Source organism: Erinaceus europaeus, chromosome 13 (genome assembly GCF_950295315.1).
Source record: "Erinaceus europaeus chromosome 13, mEriEur2.1, whole genome shotgun sequence".
NCBI lineage: Eukaryota > Metazoa > Chordata > Mammalia > Eulipotyphla > Erinaceidae > Erinaceus > Erinaceus europaeus.
This window is the reverse complement of record NC_080174.1, coordinates 6,800,272-6,810,126: the sequence shown is the minus strand read 5'-3', so window position 1 is coordinate 6,810,126 and position 9,855 is coordinate 6,800,272.

The following is a 9,855-nucleotide window of genomic DNA, read 5'->3' as shown; positions in this document are numbered from 1 at the left end:
CAGACCTGCCACACCAGCTTCCCTGCTTCAGGTGGGAAGTAGAGGGCTAGAACCCAGGTCCTTGTGGATAGTACTATGTGCGCCTAACCGGGTGCACCACCGCCCAGCCCCCTAAAGACAACTTTCTCTTTTCAATGAAGGGCATGTCCACTACTAGTGTTTGATTCAACTACCTGAAACATAAATTCCAATAAATAACTCTCTTTTCTCTATTTGTTTATTTGTTGCCAGATTATCACTAGGGTGCCTGTACAATGCCACCATTCCCGGGCGGAGGGTAGACAGCATAATGGTTATGCAAACAGACTCTCATGCCTGAGACTCCAAAGTCCCAGGTTCAATCCCCTGCACCGCATAAGCCATAACTGAACAGTGTTCTGGTAAAAATAAATAAATAAATAAATAAATAAGTAAAATAACAATGCCATCAATTCCCAGCAGTCACTTTTTCCTATTTTTTTGAGAGTAAGAGACAGAGAGACAGACTGCCTCATCACTCATGAAGTTTCCCCCTGCGGGAGGGGACACAGGTCTGGTGCATAGTAAGGCGTGCACTCCACTGAGCATGCCAGTGTATTGTGGGGAGTACCGCCGAGTCTGCTCCCCACCAGGTGAGAGATTCATCCCACATGAACTCAACCAAGAATGGAGGAGGAAGCATGAGTCTCGGCTATTTTAACCTTTATTCGGGAAAACTGAGAACACGTGGGCAGTGAGCGAAAGATGCTCCCAGCTTGACAGAACCACGCCCACAACACCAGTTTCTAGAATCTCCCAAGCCCCGCCCTCACTTCTTTCTAAGCCACACCCACACCCGTCACCACGCCCACTTCCCCCCTGTGCAGCATTTGCTTCCTTCCCCCGACATCATGGGAAACATGAGTGTGTGAAGAACCGGTGTTCCAGCATGGTGCAGCGATGTCTGTGTTCTCCCTGGCTCTGCCTATTCATTCCGACCTCAACAGCAGCACCAGGCTCCATGATTTTTTCCTGTTAAACAAAGAAATTGTAGTAGGGAGGCAGGAGGACACAGGGCAAAGGGCAGAGAGGTCCCCTTCAAGCTCTGCTGGTCAGGTTCTAGGCTGGAGGAGTCACAAGAGGCAGACAGCCAGTCTTCAGGGAGACCAGCGGTGATTGAGATGAAGCAGGGATAGAAAAGAGAGGACAGTACATGCTTTAGAGGTGTGCAGATGAGAGAAAGGGGAAAGAGAGAGAGGGAGGGAGAGAGAAGGAGGAGGGAGAGAGACTGAGGAACAGCTAGGTCCTCTAGTTTCCCAGCCTTCTAACTTTCAGAGAACGTTCCTGGGCAGCGGGACCGTCCCCCAGGGGTTCACTCCAGCCTTTGTCCCCAGGTGCTCACCCCTGCACTCACCTGCATCCTGTGGCCTCAGCAGTCAGGTGGAGGAGAGGCTGGAGCAGGGAGCAGACATCTGGGCGTCCAGGCCCCTCCCTCTCCCAGGCTGCCTGCAGGGGCAGAGGTCGGGGTCACTAATGTCCTTCCTCCAGGGGTGTCTGTCCCCAGGCAGCCCCCTGACAGAATGGCAGCAGGGCTCAGGGGTGCTTCCCCAGCAGATACCCAAGAGGAGGAATTCCACTTTGCACAGTGAAATGTCACCGACTTCCTGTCCCCAGCCCACCCCTAGCCTCTGGTATTTGGCTATCTTTATCCTTGGCAACATGTAACTCCCACGTTTCAAAGAAAGAACTTTAAAGGTCCAGAAAGTCCCAAAGCCTCCAGAGTGGAGCATTCCCTTAAAAAGCGCTTTGATGGTCTAAAGGCAGATTCACAAGTTCCATAGCTCCGAAATGACACTGGGCTGTTTAAGGCGAGGGAAAATGTCGTTGGCAAAATGGAATAGAGTTTTAAGCCTGGGCCGGGTAGGTGTTTTAAAAAGCACATGCGACATTTTCTGGCTGGGGGTGGGAATAAGGAGAAGAGACAGGAGGCCTACACTAAGCTTCCTGGCACCTAGACCCAAGGAGGCTCACAGAGTGAGACTTGGTCATCCACTACCCCCGTCCCCCAACAAGGGCAAGAGCAACTCTGTGTTTGGGGAAGCCCTCCAGGGAGGGATGGCTCCTGCCTCTTCCCAGGTCAGACCTTCGAGAAACCAGCAGCAGACAGGCACCAGCCCGGGAGGAGAGGCTGGCAAATGCGGGCTTTCCAGTCAGGCAGGGTGTTTTCCGACACACGGGCTGAGAGGACCTTCGCCAGTGGCCAGGGCCCTGAGATTAGGCGCGTCCCAGATGGAGAGAAAGTCACCACAGCCAGTCACCGTGCAGCTGATCAGAAGAGGTCAGGTGGGAACACATAGGACACCCTGAGCTGGGGCAGTGTCAAGTGGGGGGGGCCCATCCCAATCTTTCACGAGTATTAAGGCACAACAAACAGGAGGTTAATACATCACACAGATAAAGATCAGAATACATTTCTAAGGGGGGAAACCCCATCAGGGTAAAAATGAATAAAACTGTCATTAGCCAAACATCATCACGTCAGCTACATTCTTCTGATATACTGAGTTTATTCCCATTACCCCATGCAGTCTTCAGACCCTCAGGGCGGCAGCCAGATGTCAGAGTGGGGTGATTTGCATGTGGCAATACAACCTCTGCTCTCCTGTGGGCTAGTAAAATCTCTGAATTTCAGAGGGGGGCTTTGCTTCGTTGCTTTTTCCACCAAGGTTATTGCTGGGGCTTGGTGCCTGTGTGACAAATCCACTACTCCTGGTAGTCTTTTTTTTTTTTTCCTCGTTTTTAATAAAGACAGACATTGAGATGGAAGGGAAAGACAGAGAGGGAGAGAGAAAGGGAGACACCTGCAGCTCTGCTTCACCACTCATGAGGCTTCCCTGCACCCCACAGGGGAGACTGGGGACTTGAACTGGGGTCCCTGTATGTGGCAATGTGTGAGCCCTACCAGGGGTGCCAGCAGCCGGCCCCAGGGGTGTGCTAATCTGGTCAGGTCTTTGTCTGCTCTTGCTTTTCATCCGTTTTTATTGAGAACACACTTTTTTTTTTCTTCCAGAGCCCAGTGCCTACACCGAGAATCCACTGCTCCTGGAGGCTATTTTTTCCCCTTTTGTTGTCCTTGTTGTTTTATCATTGTTGTGGTTATTATTGTCGTTATTGATGTTGTTGTTGTTGGATAGGACAGAGAGAAATCGAAAGAGGAGGGGAAGGCAGAGGGGGGAGAGAAAGACAGACACCTGCAGACCTGCTTCACCGCCTGTGAATCGACTCCCCTGCAGGTGGGGATCTGGGGGCTCAAACGGGATCCTTACACCAGTCCTTGTGCTTTGCGCCACCTGCACTTAACCTGCTGCACTACTGCCCAACCTCCTATAACACTTTTTTTTTTTTTTTTTTTTTTTACCAGAGCTCAGTTCTGGCTTATGGTGGTGCAGGTGATTGAACTTGGGACTTTGGAGCCTCAGGAATGAGAGTCTATTTGCATAACTATTATGCTGTCTCCCTGCCCCACACTGCACAACCCCCTCTTGTTTGCAGCAGTGGGAGGTGACCCCATCTCACTGGCCCACATTCTCACCAGCTGGGGTCACACCAGTGTCCTTGTGTGGAACCATAAGGCTGATCAGAATGGTGACACTATTAGTCCATGTGACAGGCAGCCCCCCGCCCCCAGCCCTGGTCCTCTCGGGTGTCCTGTATCCTGATGGCTCAAAACGCTGTGAGAAGCACATCCTCCCTCTCCCCAGACTCTCTTGCTGTTGTTGAAGAAACGAATGCCTGTAAAATCTACCCTGTGCCGGCCGCTTCACACCACTCACCCAGGCTCCATCCCAGCCTTGGCTTCCAGAAGGTTCCACCCCGACCTTAACCTTGAGTCACTGTCTTGTATCACTTCTCCTCTGAGTGACTTTTCAATTCTTGATCCCCGTTTTAGCAGCCTTGTTACGCTCTCTATGTGTCTCTATGGGAAGCCGCTTCCTCAATCTTTTCAGCCACTAACAGGCTAGAAGTCATAAATAAGAACAACTCCCCTGGGAGTTAAGCTTCCTGATTTGGAGAGCTCTCTGAGCTGGCAAACCCAGACCTTCCTGTGCTGAGGGCCACAGACTTGTTCTTTCCAATTCTAATGATCACAACAGGTTCAGTGTTTACACTGTAATTCCCCACCTTCCTCCAAGGATGTAGGTAGGCAGAGTTCCCGGGAGTCAGATAAGGCTTCTTTTGCCTGCAGGGCCTTTTGACCCAATATTTGTGTTTACCCTGACGTTGGCCAAATATCTCTGGAGGCTGGAGACAGGAGACAGGAATGTCAAAGCAGAGACTTCTGACACGACTGGTTCTAATACAAAAATTCTTTAAAAATTAGAGCAATGGAGAGTTGGGCAGTAGCGCAGCGGGTTAAGTGCACATGGTGTGAAGCACAAGGACCGGCATAGGGATCCCAGGTTGAGCCCCCGGCTCCCCACCTGCAGGGGAGTCGTTTCACAGGCGGTGAAGCAGGTCTGCAGGTGTCTGTCTTTCTCTCCCCCTCTCTGTCTTCCCCTCCTCTCTCCATTTCTCGCTGTCCTATCCAACAGCAACAACAATAAGAATACTAACAACAAGGGCAACAAAAATGAAGGGGGGAAAGGAGTTCAATGGATCCTATACCCACAAGGAGCAGGCATCGTGGACCACAGCTGCCCCACGTGTGTCCAGGTGACTGGAGCCTCATCCATTTCCCGGTACCCATCCCCCCCAGGCTTGCAGAGCCCAACTTCTGCCTGCAGGCCCTGACTGTAAAACCGTGGTCCCCAGCCGAGAGATGAGAGTGGGGCCTTAGTCAACGATGGTCGATGGTCGGCTGGATGACAAATGGATGAGTCTGGGGCTTCTCCATAAAGTATGGAGTGGTAGGAAGAATTCCCTTTCTAGAGGTTTATTTTTCTTTCTGTCTTTCGATGATAGGATAGAGAGAAATTGAGAGAGGATGGGGAGATAGAGAAGGAGATAGATAGACACTTGCAGACCTGCTTCACGGATCATCAAGTGTCCCCCCTGCAGGTGGGGAGCAGGGGCTCAGACCCAGGTCCTTGAGTCTGGTGACATGTGCCCAGCCCCCTAAAGTCCTTTCTTCTTTTCTTTTCTTTTCTTTCTTTCTTTCTTTCTTTCTTTCTTTCTTTCTTTCTTTCTTCCCTCCAGTGTTATTACTGGGGCTGGGTGTTGGCACTATGAAACCACCGCTCCTGGTGGCCTTTTTTTTTTTTTTAATTGAATAGGACGGAGAGAAATTGAGAGATGCGGGGAAGAGAGGGAGAGAGAGGGAAACCTGCAGACCTGTTTCACCACTTGTGAAGCAACCCCCCTGCAGGTGGGAAGCAGGGGCTCGAACCCAGATCTTTTTGCATTGTACTATGTGCACCATTTAACCGGGTGCACCACTGCCTGGCCTCCTAAGTTCATTTCTTTAAGAGAGAGAGAAGTGGAGCGTCCTTCCTGCCTAGGCAGTGCTAGGGATCTAGCTTGGGCCCCCTGGGCTGCAACAGGTGTTTCTCGTGTAGAAAGGGCATAAGGCATCTTGCAAAGCAGCTCTCGCACCCTGGTTTTCATTTTCCGGGCTGCGCAGAGACCATCTTGCTTTGACGCTAAAAATGACAGCAGCCCAGGGACCCATGAGGACTGGGCACCAGCTCCTTCACCAAGTGAAAGAAAACCCCCGGCTCCCCACCTGCAGGGGAGTCGCTTCACAAGTGGTGAGGCAGGTCTGTAGGTGTTTGTCTTTCTCTCCCCCTCTCTGTCTTCCCCTCCTCTCTCCATTTCTTTCTGTCCTATCCAAAAATGATGATGACATCAATAACAACAACAATAAAACAATGGGCAACAAAAGGGAATAAATAAATGAATATATTTTTTAAAAAAGGAAATTTGCACCTTAAAAAAAGGTGAATTCATCATTTTTAATAGCTGAGTAGTATTCCAGTTTGTACATATACATATTTGTATATAATACCCTCAGGAGGCTTTCAAGGCAGGATTTTTTTTTTTAACAGGATCAAGATTTATCTTGTCGTTCTCCCTGACAAGCTAAAAAAGCTCACTATCTCCTCCCTGTTGGGGAAAAACAAAGGAAGAAAGGAAGCAGGACATCTTTGGGAAAACAAATCAGTAGGTATTCCCTCTCTAAGAAAAATATGTTAACAAGTCTAGATTCCACGTGTGAATCGTTTCAGGGAGTTTCACCGGTTCAGAGAGCAAACCTAGACTCAGCCTGGTGAGTCAAAATCACATTTGGCTTGTCTTTCTTCCACTCATTTGAAAAGTTAGAAAGAGGGGCCAGGCAGTGGTGCACCCGGTTAAGTGCACATAGTACGAAGTGCAAGGACCTGCCAGGGATCAGGGTTCGAGCCCTGACTCCCCACTTGCAGGGGGGACTTCACAAGTGGTGGAGCAGGTCTGCAGGTGTCTGTCTTTCTCTCTTCATCTCTTGTCTTCCCCTCCCCTCTCAATTTCCCTGTTTATCCAATAAAAAATAATAATAATAAAATAAAATAAGGGGGAAAAAGGCCACCAGAAGTGGATTCATAGTGCCAGCACCAAGCCCCAGCTGTAACCCTGCAGGCAAAAAAAAAAAAAAAAAAAGTAGGGCAGGGGTAGATAGCATAATGGTTATGCAAAGAGACTCTCATGCCTGAGGCTCTGAAGTCCCAGGTTCAATCCCCTGTACCACCATAAGCCAGAGCTAAGTAGTGCTCTGGTAATAAAATAAAAATAAATAATAAAAAAAAGTTATAAGTATGCATTTTAATTTTTTAACATTTTTATTATCTTTATTTATTAGAGACAGCCAGAAATCGAGAGGGAAAGGTTGGATAGAGAGGGAGAGAGACAGAGAGACACCTGTAGCCCTGCTTCACCACTCCTGAAACTTTTCCCCTGCAGGTGGGGACCAGGGACTTGAACCTGGGTCCTTGCGCATTGTAACGTGGGCTCAACCAGGTGTACCACCACCCAGCCCCTAAACATTTTAATTTATTTGACTTAATATGACAGAGAGAAATTGAGAGGAAAGGGGACACCTGCAGCCTGCTTCACTGCTCATGAAGTCTCTCCCTTCCAGGAGGGGGTGGGGGCTTGAACCCAGATCCTTAATCACTGTAAGATGCGTGCTCCACTGGGTGCACCACCCCCTGCCTGTCCCCCTACCCCCCTACTTTTTCAAACCAGAGCACTGCTCAGCTCTGGCTGTGGTGTGGCGCTTGAACCCTGTAACCTTTTTTTTTTCCTCCAGGATTATTGGGGGGCTCAAACCGGAATCCTTAAGCCGGTCCTTGTGCTTTGCACCACATGCTTAATTAACCCGTTGTGCTACCGCCCAACTCCCCCTCTTATTCTTTTTTAAAAAATATTTATTTTCCCTTTTGTTGCCCTTGTTTTTATTGTTGTAGATATTGTTATTGATGTCATCGTTGCTGGATACGATAGAGAGAAATGGAGAGAGGAGGGGAAGACAGAGGGGGAAGAGAAAGACAGACACCTGCAGATCTGCTACCCGCCTGTGAAGCGACTCCCCTGCAGGTGGGGAGCTGGGGGCTTGAACCGGGATCCTTACGCTGGTCCTTGCGCTTTGCACCATGTGCGCTTAACCCGCTGCGCTACCGCCCAACTCCCCCTTCCTCTTATTCTTGAAGTACAGTTTTAAACATGGAAGGTGGGGAAGATTTCTACCTACTCCACGTACAATCTTTCCTTTTAGCTGTGAGATTTTTTTTTTTAAGAGGTTACACATGAAGCCTAGACACTGATCACACCTGTTCCTTAATTAAGCAATCTAAAAAAGGTGGGGCCTCCGGTCCATCTGCTACATCTTACCTTTGACATTTCATTTCAGGTTTCTCTTCAGAACTAAAAGGTTTCATTGTGACGGGATAAATTTCAAAACGCACCTTATTAAACCTGACTGCTAATTAGAGCCCGAGCAAGTCTATGAGGAATCACACTATTGTTATTAAAATAAGCAGGGGTTAATTTTTCTGGACATATTAGCATAGTCAAGGATTTTTCACCTTTCAACAATTTTAATCTCCAGTAAAAAAAAAATTCTTATAGACATAATTTTCTCTGTTTTCTGAAAGGGATCACAGCGGCGGGAAAGGGTCATGTGTAGATGGAAGAATTTACCAGAAGCGGTTTCATTAGAGAGGTGGGCCTGCATACTTAATACGGAGACACAACAGCCTGGTGAAAAGTCTTTGCTCAAAGAGGCGATAACGGAGCTATTTTTACACTGACAACTGAGACAAGAAACATTGACTATTAGGCAGTGTGTGGGTCCCCAGGACCAACTTTATAGAAAATGGATGTCCACCATATTGCTATTATCTGCATGACTGCCTGCTGTAGGCTGTGAGAGCCACTGCCTGCTGCTGCTTCTTTTCCTTTTAATTTGATAGGAGAGAAATTGAGAGGGGAGGAGGAGACAGGGAGACACAGAGACACCTGCAGACCTGCTTTGCTGCCCGTGAAGCGCCCCCCCCTGCAGGTGGGGAGTGGGGGCTCAAACCCAGGTTCTTACGTGTGTCCTTTCATGTAGCACTATGTGCGCTTAACCGGGTGCACCACTGCCGAAAACTGCCCACCCCCACTTTTTATTTTTTAAAGATTTTATTTATTCATGAAGATAGGAGGAGAGAGAGAGAAGCAGAGAGACAGAACCAGACATCATTCTGGTACGTGTGCTGCCAGGGACTGAATTTAGGACTTCACCCTTGAGCTTTATCCACTGTGCCACCAACCGGGCCACCAGTGCCTGCTTTGCTTATCTGAGCTTTTCCAGAGACACCAGGGCAAAAACCAGCATCGGTGAATCAAAGATGGGACTCAGGACACCCAGGCCCGGGGCTGAACCTACCTGGCGCCTTTGCTTTTCAGTGCAGATGGAGACTTGTCTCAAGTGACCTCCCCCAGGGCTCTGTTCTGGCTCCTACGCTATTTAATATTTACATCAATGACCTCCTAGAAACTTCTTCAAGGAAGTTCATCTACGCCGATGACATCTGCCGTGCAACTCAGGCATCCAAGTTTGACATCCTCGAGGAAACACTCACGAAAGACATGTCTCTGATATCTGATTACTGTAAAAAATGGCGACTAATCCCTAGCACTGCAAAAACGGTATCATCTGTTTTCCATCTACACCATGCCTCGGCCTCGCGTGAGCTTAATGTGCAGCTTGGCGATACGAGAATCCGGCATGAAGCCCAGCCAGTCTATCTTGGCGTTACTCTCGATCGCACTCTGTCATTTCACGAACATCTCATAAAAACTGCAGCAAAGGTGGGCGCGAGGAATAACATCATTGCAAGACTGGCCAGCTCCTCATGGGGCATGAGTGCTTCCACACTACGCTCATCCTCTCTGGCATTATGCTATTCCACTGCAGAATACTGTGCCCCAGGATGGTTCCGTAGCCCCCATGTCCACTTGGTCGACTCCAAATTATATTCCTCCATGAGGATAATTTCTGGAACCATCCGTTCCACCCCAGTTCCCTGGCTGCCAGTTCTTAGCAACATCACCCCACCAGATGTTCGTCGGGATGCGGCATCATCTAAGTTCATTTCCCACGTCTACGCTCGACCGGACCTGCCAATCTACGCGGATATCTTCGCCCACCCTGTCCAACGCTTGACGTCTCGTCACCCAATCTGGTCCCCTACGCCTACACTGAACTTCTCTGTCCCAGACTCTTGGAAACAGAGTTGGCAGTCAGCTGAGGTCAAGAACAAACACCTCATCACAGACCCCTGCAAGCGTCAACCCGGCTTTGACCTAGCACGTTATGATTGGGCCCTCCTCAATCGCTATCGAACAGGCCATGGCCGGTGCGCCGCTATGTTCCATCGC